This window comes from Leuresthes tenuis, unplaced genomic scaffold (genome assembly GCF_036924035.1).
Source record: "Leuresthes tenuis unplaced genomic scaffold, fLeuTen1.0.hap1 SCAF_21, whole genome shotgun sequence".
Classification (NCBI taxonomy): Eukaryota; Metazoa; Chordata; class Actinopteri; order Atheriniformes; family Atherinopsidae; genus Leuresthes; species Leuresthes tenuis.
Genome location: NW_027325375.1, coordinates 11,875,228 through 11,882,917, shown reverse-complemented (window position 1 = coordinate 11,882,917; position 7,690 = coordinate 11,875,228). Strand labels below are relative to the sequence as shown.

Here is a 7,690-nt window from a genome sequence, read left to right as displayed (position 1 = left end):
TGGCAAAAGATTTAGGGCAATCTCTGAAGAGGTGATTTAATTCTCCACAGAGATTACATTTCCTGCCATTTGGACACTCTCCAAAAGTTTGCCCAATTTCTCTGCTCTTCCCACATAACACCTTGGTACAAGCCTCAACCAGGTGCCCATGCTCACCACACTTGCGGCAGAACTTGGGCTGCCCCTGGTAGTGGATGTAACCTCGGTTTTCAAGGTGGCCAGAGTGTCGCCCACCCGCTGCACTGAGCACTCTTCAGCCCTTTTAAATGGTATAACTTTGCACTCCCGCACGCTCCAGCAAGCACCATTCAAGCAACAACTTTGCACTCCAGCTTCGAACATCGGCACAGTCGCAACAAGTAAGGCGACTCTACTCAGAGAAGTCACTCTGCACAGTAACAAGATTTCTTTTGCACAGACAGAAAGGGCTTCACCCGCAAAGGTAAAGCCTGCCAAAAATAGAAACAACTCATTAGTGCTGCTCTCCACAGAAATCTTTAGTAAAAGGCGAAAGACTTGTATGTTATGAAGAGAAACCAGAGTACGATTATCCGTCACTGCGGGAGCAGGGCATCAGGCTAGTTGGCATAGCCACCTTCCCCATGGTGAGCTTTGCTTTGTTGAGACGCTTGCTCCCCCCCCCCCCCCTTGCTCCTCGGCTGACCAACTAGGAACAATCGATGGCTGCCTTGTCTTTTACTCTGTGCAAAAGACAAGGCAGCAACAAAAACACCACGAGAATCCCGTATTGAGGCTTTGTTCTGATCGCTCATTCGGTGTCGCGTTTCTTTCAAGCAATTCTCCCGGTTAGCCCACACTCGGCTCGCTCCCATAGCCGTGTTAAAGTCTACTTCGCATTCACTCTCTTTTCTCAGCAGACTCTTGGGATTTTATCTATAAAATGAATTCCTTCACTCAAACTATGTTAAAACTGCTTTGTCGTTCATATTTACCATGTCTAGAAAGATTTAAACAAAAAAAACAACGTTGTACTTTGCAGTAAAAGAAAGAGCAAATCTAAAGTTTCAGGAATCCGAGAATAAGCTTACTTTCATGAGTTCTTCACGATTTCGGATTTTGCTATAAAATGAATTCCTTCACTCAAACTAAATTAAAACTGCTAAACCGCTAATCTGTTATATGTAAGGCAGATGTCAAATTCACCGAAATAGGATCAAAGGGTATTCGGCCAATCGAGCTGTAGCAGCTTCGGTAAAAGAGTATAAGTTGAAGAGTTTGTGAATAAAGGTGTGCGCACACATAGTGTGCTGTACGAAAATAGGCAGGGAGCAATGCCGGCTGGGGTATATGTTCTTGTATGTTGTCTGACTGTTTGATTTGAATGTGTTGTGTAAGTGTCCTGTTGAATGTTACATGTTTGGGCTTTGACACGCTTCACTGTGGTTGTTAACTGTGTGGTGTGTCCTGAAATATTATATGTTTGGGCTGTGTGACATGCTTAATGCTTGTCAGTAGCTACCCACTTATTCATATATAGCAACTGACAACATAAGAAGTCCGGACATACTTTGATAGTAGTTGTAGAAGTATCCTTATTGATAATAGATCACTAATTCATAGTGATAGAACAGTAGATGAACAGGTGCTTGCACATGTCTCACGAAAATAAAATGGGTGTATGATTGCTGACGGCAGAGCAATACAGCCAAACTTATGAGTTCTTGTGGCAAACTTGATTCAGTGTCTTGACGTGTATACGCTGTTTCGCTGACTTGATTGTCACAAGAAACAAAGTGTGTTTGATAAGATCCGACCATTTTATTACGGGAGGATCAGTATGTATGGATTCTGATGTGACTGATAAACCCATTCGTATCTTAAGCATAATCTAATACGTGAGACAACGCCCTGGCACACAATCAAAAAAAAAAAAGAGAGAGCGGTTTTGTGTCCCCACAGTCCATAATGTAGAAAAGAGAGAAAAAAGCCTTTCTGATTTGGTGTGTGTGCTCATAGTGCAGAGTGTAGAGAAAAGAAAGCCGTTTTGGTGTCACGGGTGTTGTGACTTACACACACACATTTCTAAATTGAGAAAGGAAATTATTTTAGAGGAAGCACTAGAGTTTAGATCCCACATTTGTTGATAGGCATTCATTTATTTCTTCACTTCTGATGAAGTTTCAACAATAAACAACAAACTTTGTATTATGAGAAAGAACCAGACTCATTCTTCAGGAATCCGAAAATAAGCTCTATTTTATGAGTTATGCACGAATTCGGATTCTCCTATAAAACGAATTCATTAACTCAAACCAAGTTAAGACTGCTTTGTCCTTCATATTTATTCATGTCTAATCAAGTTTCAACGATAAACAACGTTGTACTTTGTAGAATGAGAAAGAACTTCTTCAGCAATAAGCATCTCTCGACATATGACGAAATACAGATTTTGCTATAAAATTAATTCCTTCTATCAGCCTGACTTAAAACTGTTTGTCCTCCTTATTTATCCACTTCAAATCAAGTTTCAACAATTAAAAAAAATTTGTAGTTTTAGAAAGAACAACTTAATCTTCAGCAATCAGTATAAAAAGAGGTGCAAATGCCAACCATACATACCTAGCAGAAGTATTCAGCTGCAAGTAGGTGTGAATGTTCGACCATAATTTGTAAAAAGCGGGTAAGAAAAGGTTCGAATGCCCGACTATATATTAACAAAAGCGGGAGGAGAGGTCTTCGGATGAGAGTGGGTGAGAATTTCCAACCATAATCTATAAAATACGGTGAAAAAAAATATGTGAATGCCTCATAGAACACTAAAAGCGGAAGTGTTCGGCTGCAAGAAGGTGTGAATGTCCGACTATATTTGGTGAAAAGCAGGTGAAGCAAGGTCTGAATGCCCAACCTTACATCATCAAAAGCGAGATCAGAGGTGTTTGGCTGCAAGAAGGCCATAGTTTGCCAAAAGCGGGTAAGGTGCGAATGACCGACTAAATATCAACAAAAGTGGGGGCGGAGGTCTTCGGATGCAAGTGGGTGTGAATATCCCACCATACAAGTATGGTGGAGAGGAAGCTGTGAATGGCCGACCATAGTAAAAGGCGGGTGAGAGAAGGTGCGAATGTCAAACCATACATAATCAAAACAGGGAGCGGAGGTGTTCTGCTGTAAGAAGGTGTGAATGTCCAACCATAGTTGGTAAAAAGCGGGTAAGATAAGGTTAAAATACCCGACTGTACACAATCAATAGCGGGAGCGGAGTTGTTCGGCTACTAAAAGGTGTGAAAGTCCGACCATGGTTTGTAAAAAGCGGGTAAGAAAAGGTACGAATGCCCGACAATGTATGATCAAAAGAGGGAGTGGAGGTTTTCGGCTGCAAGAAGGTCTGAATGTCCAACCATAATTTGTAAAAACCGGGGAAGAAAAGGCTCGAAAGCCCGACTATACACCATCAAAAGTGGGAGCGGAGGTGTTCAGCTGCAAGACGGTCTGAATGTCCATCAATAATTGCTAGAAAACATGAAAGAAAATTTTCGAATATCAAACTGCACATGATCATAAGCGGGAGAGGAGGTGTTCAGCTGCAAGAAGGTGTGAATGTCTACTCATAATTACTGAAAAATGGGTAAGAAAAGGTGCGAATGCCTAAACATACATCATCAAAAGAGGGAGCGGAGGTGTTCCGCTGTAAGACGGTGTGAATGTCCGACCATAGATGGTAAAAAGCGGGTAAGAAAAGGTTAAATTACCCGACTGTACACAATCAAAAGAGGGAGCGGAGTTGTTCAGCTAAGAGAAGGTGTGAAAGTCCGACCTTGGTTTGTAAAAAGCGGGTAAGAAAAGGTTCGTATGCCCGAATATACACTATCAAAACCGGAAGCGGAGGTGTTCGGCTGCAAGATATTGTGAACGTCCGACCAAAGTTTGTAAAAAGCAGTTAAGAAAAGGTTCGAATATCTAACCAAACATAATCAAAAGCGGGAGCAGAGCTGTTCGACTGGAAGTAGGTGTGAATGTCAGATCATAATTTGCAAAAAGCTGATGAGAAAGGGTGAGAATGCCCGACTATACACCATCAAATGCGGTAGCGGAGTTGTTCGGCTGTGAGTAGGTGTGAATCTCCAACCATAATTGCTGAAAAATGTGTTAGAAAAGGTAAAAATGCCGGTCCATACATAATCAAAATCGGGAGAGGTGGTGTTCAGCTGCAAGAAGGTCTAAATGTCCATCAATAATTGCTAGAAAACATGAAAGAAAATTTTCGAAAATCAAACCACACATGATCATAAGTGGGAGAGGAGGTGTTCAGCTGCAAGAAGGTGTGAATGTCCACCCATAATACCTGAAAAATGGGTAAAAAAAGGTGCGAATGCCCAACCATACATCATCAAAAGCAGGAGTGCATGTGTTCGGCTACAAGAAGGTGTGAACGTCCAACCAAAGTTTGTAAAAAGCAGTTAAGAAAAGGTTCGAATATCCAACCATACATAATCAAAAGCGGGAGCAGAGCTGTTCGACTGCAAGTAGGTGTGAATGTCAGATCATAATTTGCAAAAAGCTGATGAGAAAGGATGAGAATGCCCGACTATACACCATCAAATGCGGTAGCGGAGTTGTTCGGCTGTGAGTAGGTGTGAATCTCCAACCATAATTGCTGAAAAATGTGTTAGAAAAGGTAAAAATGCCGGTCCATACATCATCAAAATCGGGAGAGGTGGTGTTCAGCTGCAAGAAGGTCTAAATGTCCATCAATAATTGCTAGAAAACATGAAAGAAAATTTTCGATAATCAAACCACACATGATCATAAGTGGGAGAGGAGGTGTTCAGCTGCAAAAAGGTGTGAATGTCCACCCATAATACCTGAAAAATGGGTAAAAAAAAGGTGCGAATGCCCAACCATACATCATCAAAAGCAGGAGTGCATGTGTTCGGCTACAAGAAGGTGTGAACGTCCAACCAAAGTTTGTAAAAAGCAGTTAAGAAAAGGTTCGAATATCCAACCATACATAATCAAAAGCGGGAGCAGAGCTGTTCGACTGCAAGTAGGTGTGAATGTCAGAGAATAATTTGCAAAAAGCTGATGAGAAAGGGTGAGAAATCCCGACTATACACCATCAAATGCGCTAGCGGAGTTGTTCGGCTGTGAGTAGGTGTGATTCTCCAACCATAATTGCTGAAAAATGTGTTAGAAAAGGTAAAAATGCCGGTCCATACATCATCAAAAGCGGGAGAGGTGGTGTTCGGCTGCAAGTAGATGTGAATGTCCATTAATAATTGCTTTAAAACATGAAAGAAAATTTTGGAATATCAAACCTTACATGATCATTAGCGGGAGAGGAGGTGTTCAGCTGCAAGAAGATGTGAATATCCACCCATAATTACTGAAAAATGGGTAGGAAAAGATGCGAATGTCCAACCATAAATCATCAAAAGCAGGAGTGGAGTTGTTCACCTACAAGAAGGTATGAAAGTCCAACCATGGTTTGTAAAAAGCGGGTAAGAGAAGGTTCGAATACCCGAATATATACAATCAAAAGCGGAAGCGGGGGTGTTCGGCTGGAAGAAGGTGTGAACGTCCGACCAAAGTTTGTAAAAAGCAGTTAAGAAAAGGTTTGAATATCCAACCGAACATAATCAAAAGCGGGAGCAGAGCTGTTCGACTGCAAGTAGGTGTGAATGTCAGATCATAATTGCTGAAAAATGTGATAGAAAAGACTAGAATGCCGGACAATACATCATCAAAAGCGGGAGAGGTGGTTTTTCGGCTGCAAGTAGGTGTGAATGTCCAGCCATAATTACTCACAAACGGGGGAAGAAAAGGTAGTATTTCCAGACCACACATGATCAAAACAGGGAATGGAGGTGGTTCAGCTGCAAGGTGTGAATGTCTGACTAAAGTTTGTAAAAACCGTGTAAGACAAGGGGCGAATGCCCGACAATGTATGATCAAAAGAGGGAGCGGAGGTTTTCGGCTGCAAGGTCTGAATGTCCAACCATAATTTGTAAAAATCGGGGAAGAAAAGGCTCGAAAGCCCGACTATACACCATCAAAAGCGGGAGCAGAGGTGTTCAGGTGCAAGAAGGTGTGAATGTCCGACCAATAATTACTGAAAAATGGGTAAGAAAAGGTGCGAATGCCAAATCAAACATCATCAAAAGCAGGAGCGGATGTGTTCGGCTACAAGAAGGTTTGAATGTCCAACCATAGTAAGTAATAGGTGGGTAAGAAAAGGCTCGAATGCCTGACTATACACCATCAAAAGCGGAAGCGGAGGTGTTCGGCTGCAAGACGGTGTGAACGTCCGACCAAAGTTTGTAAAAAGCATTAAGAAAATGTTCGAATATCCAACCAAACATAATCAAAAGCGGGAGCAGAGCTGTTCGACTGCAAGTAGGTGTGAATATCAGATCATAATTTGCAAAAAGCTGATGAGAAAGGGTGAGAATGCCCGACTATACACTATCAAATGTGGGAGCGGAGTTCTTCGTCTGTGAGTACGTGTGAATCTCCGACCATGATTGCTGAAAAATGTGTTAGAAAAGGTAAGAATGCCGGACCATATATCATCAAAAGCGGGAGAGGTTGTGTTCGGCTGCAAGAAGGTGTGAATGTCCAGCCATAATTACTCACAAACGGGTAAGAAAAGGTACTATTGCCAGACCATATATGATCAAAACCGGGAGCGGAGGTGGTTCAGCTGCAAGAAGGTTTGAATGTCCGACTAAAGTTTGTAAAAAGCGGGTAAGACAAGGTGTGAATGCCCGACAATGTATGATCAAAAGAGGAGCGGAGGTTTTCGGCTGCAAGAAGGTCTGAATGTCCACCCATAATTACTGAAAAATCGGTAAGAAAAGGTGCGAAAGCCCAACCGCACATGATCATAAGTGGATGAGAAGGTGTTCGACTGCAAGTAGGTGTGAATGTAAGATCATAATTTGTAAAAAGCGGGTAAGAAAAGGTAAGAATGCCCAACCATAAATTATCAAAAGCGGCAGCAGAGTTTCGGCTGGTATTTATCAATGTCTACATAGATTTCAACAAAAAACAACGTTGTACTTTGCAGTAAAAGAAAGTGCAAATCAAAAGTTTTAGGAATCCGAGAATAAGCTTATTTTCATGAGTTCTGCACGATTTCGGATTTTATGTATAAAATGAATTTCTTCACGCAAACTAAGTTAACACTGCTTTGTCCTTCATATGTACCCATTTCTACATATATTTCAAGCATAAACTTCCTCATATTACCCTGAATGAGAAAGAGCCACACTTGTGATTAAGCCATACCTCCCTTTTGAGGAGTTCTGCATGATTTGGGATTTTATCTATAAAATTAATTCCTTCACTCAAACTATGTTAAAACGGCTTTTACCTTCATATTTATCAATGTCTCGATAGATTTAAACAAAAAAACCACGTTGTACTTTGCAATAAAAGAAAGAGCAAATCAAAAGTTTTAGGAATCCGAGAATAAGCTTATTTTCATGAGTTCTGCACGATTTCGGATTTTATGTATACAATTAATTCATTCACTCAAACCAAGTTAAAACTGCTTTTTCATTCATATTTATCAATGTCTAGATCGACTTCAACAAAGAACAACATTGTATTTTGCAGTAGAAGAAAGAGCAAAACTGAAGGATCAGGAATCCGAGAATAAGCTTCTTTTCATACGTTCTGCATGATTTGGGATTTTATGTATAAAATAAATTCCTTCACTCAAACTAAG

General features: G+C 41.1%; 1 non-coding gene across 1 annotated transcript; it reads right to left on the bottom strand.

Moving 5' to 3' along the window:
- Positions 1-431: 431 nt before the first annotated feature.
- LOC140280718 (U5 spliceosomal RNA) lies at positions 432-545 on the bottom strand. Its single transcript, XR_011909649.1, has one exon. It is a non-coding gene; the product is annotated as a U5 spliceosomal RNA (small nuclear RNA).
- Positions 546-7,690: the final 7,145 nt, after the last annotated feature.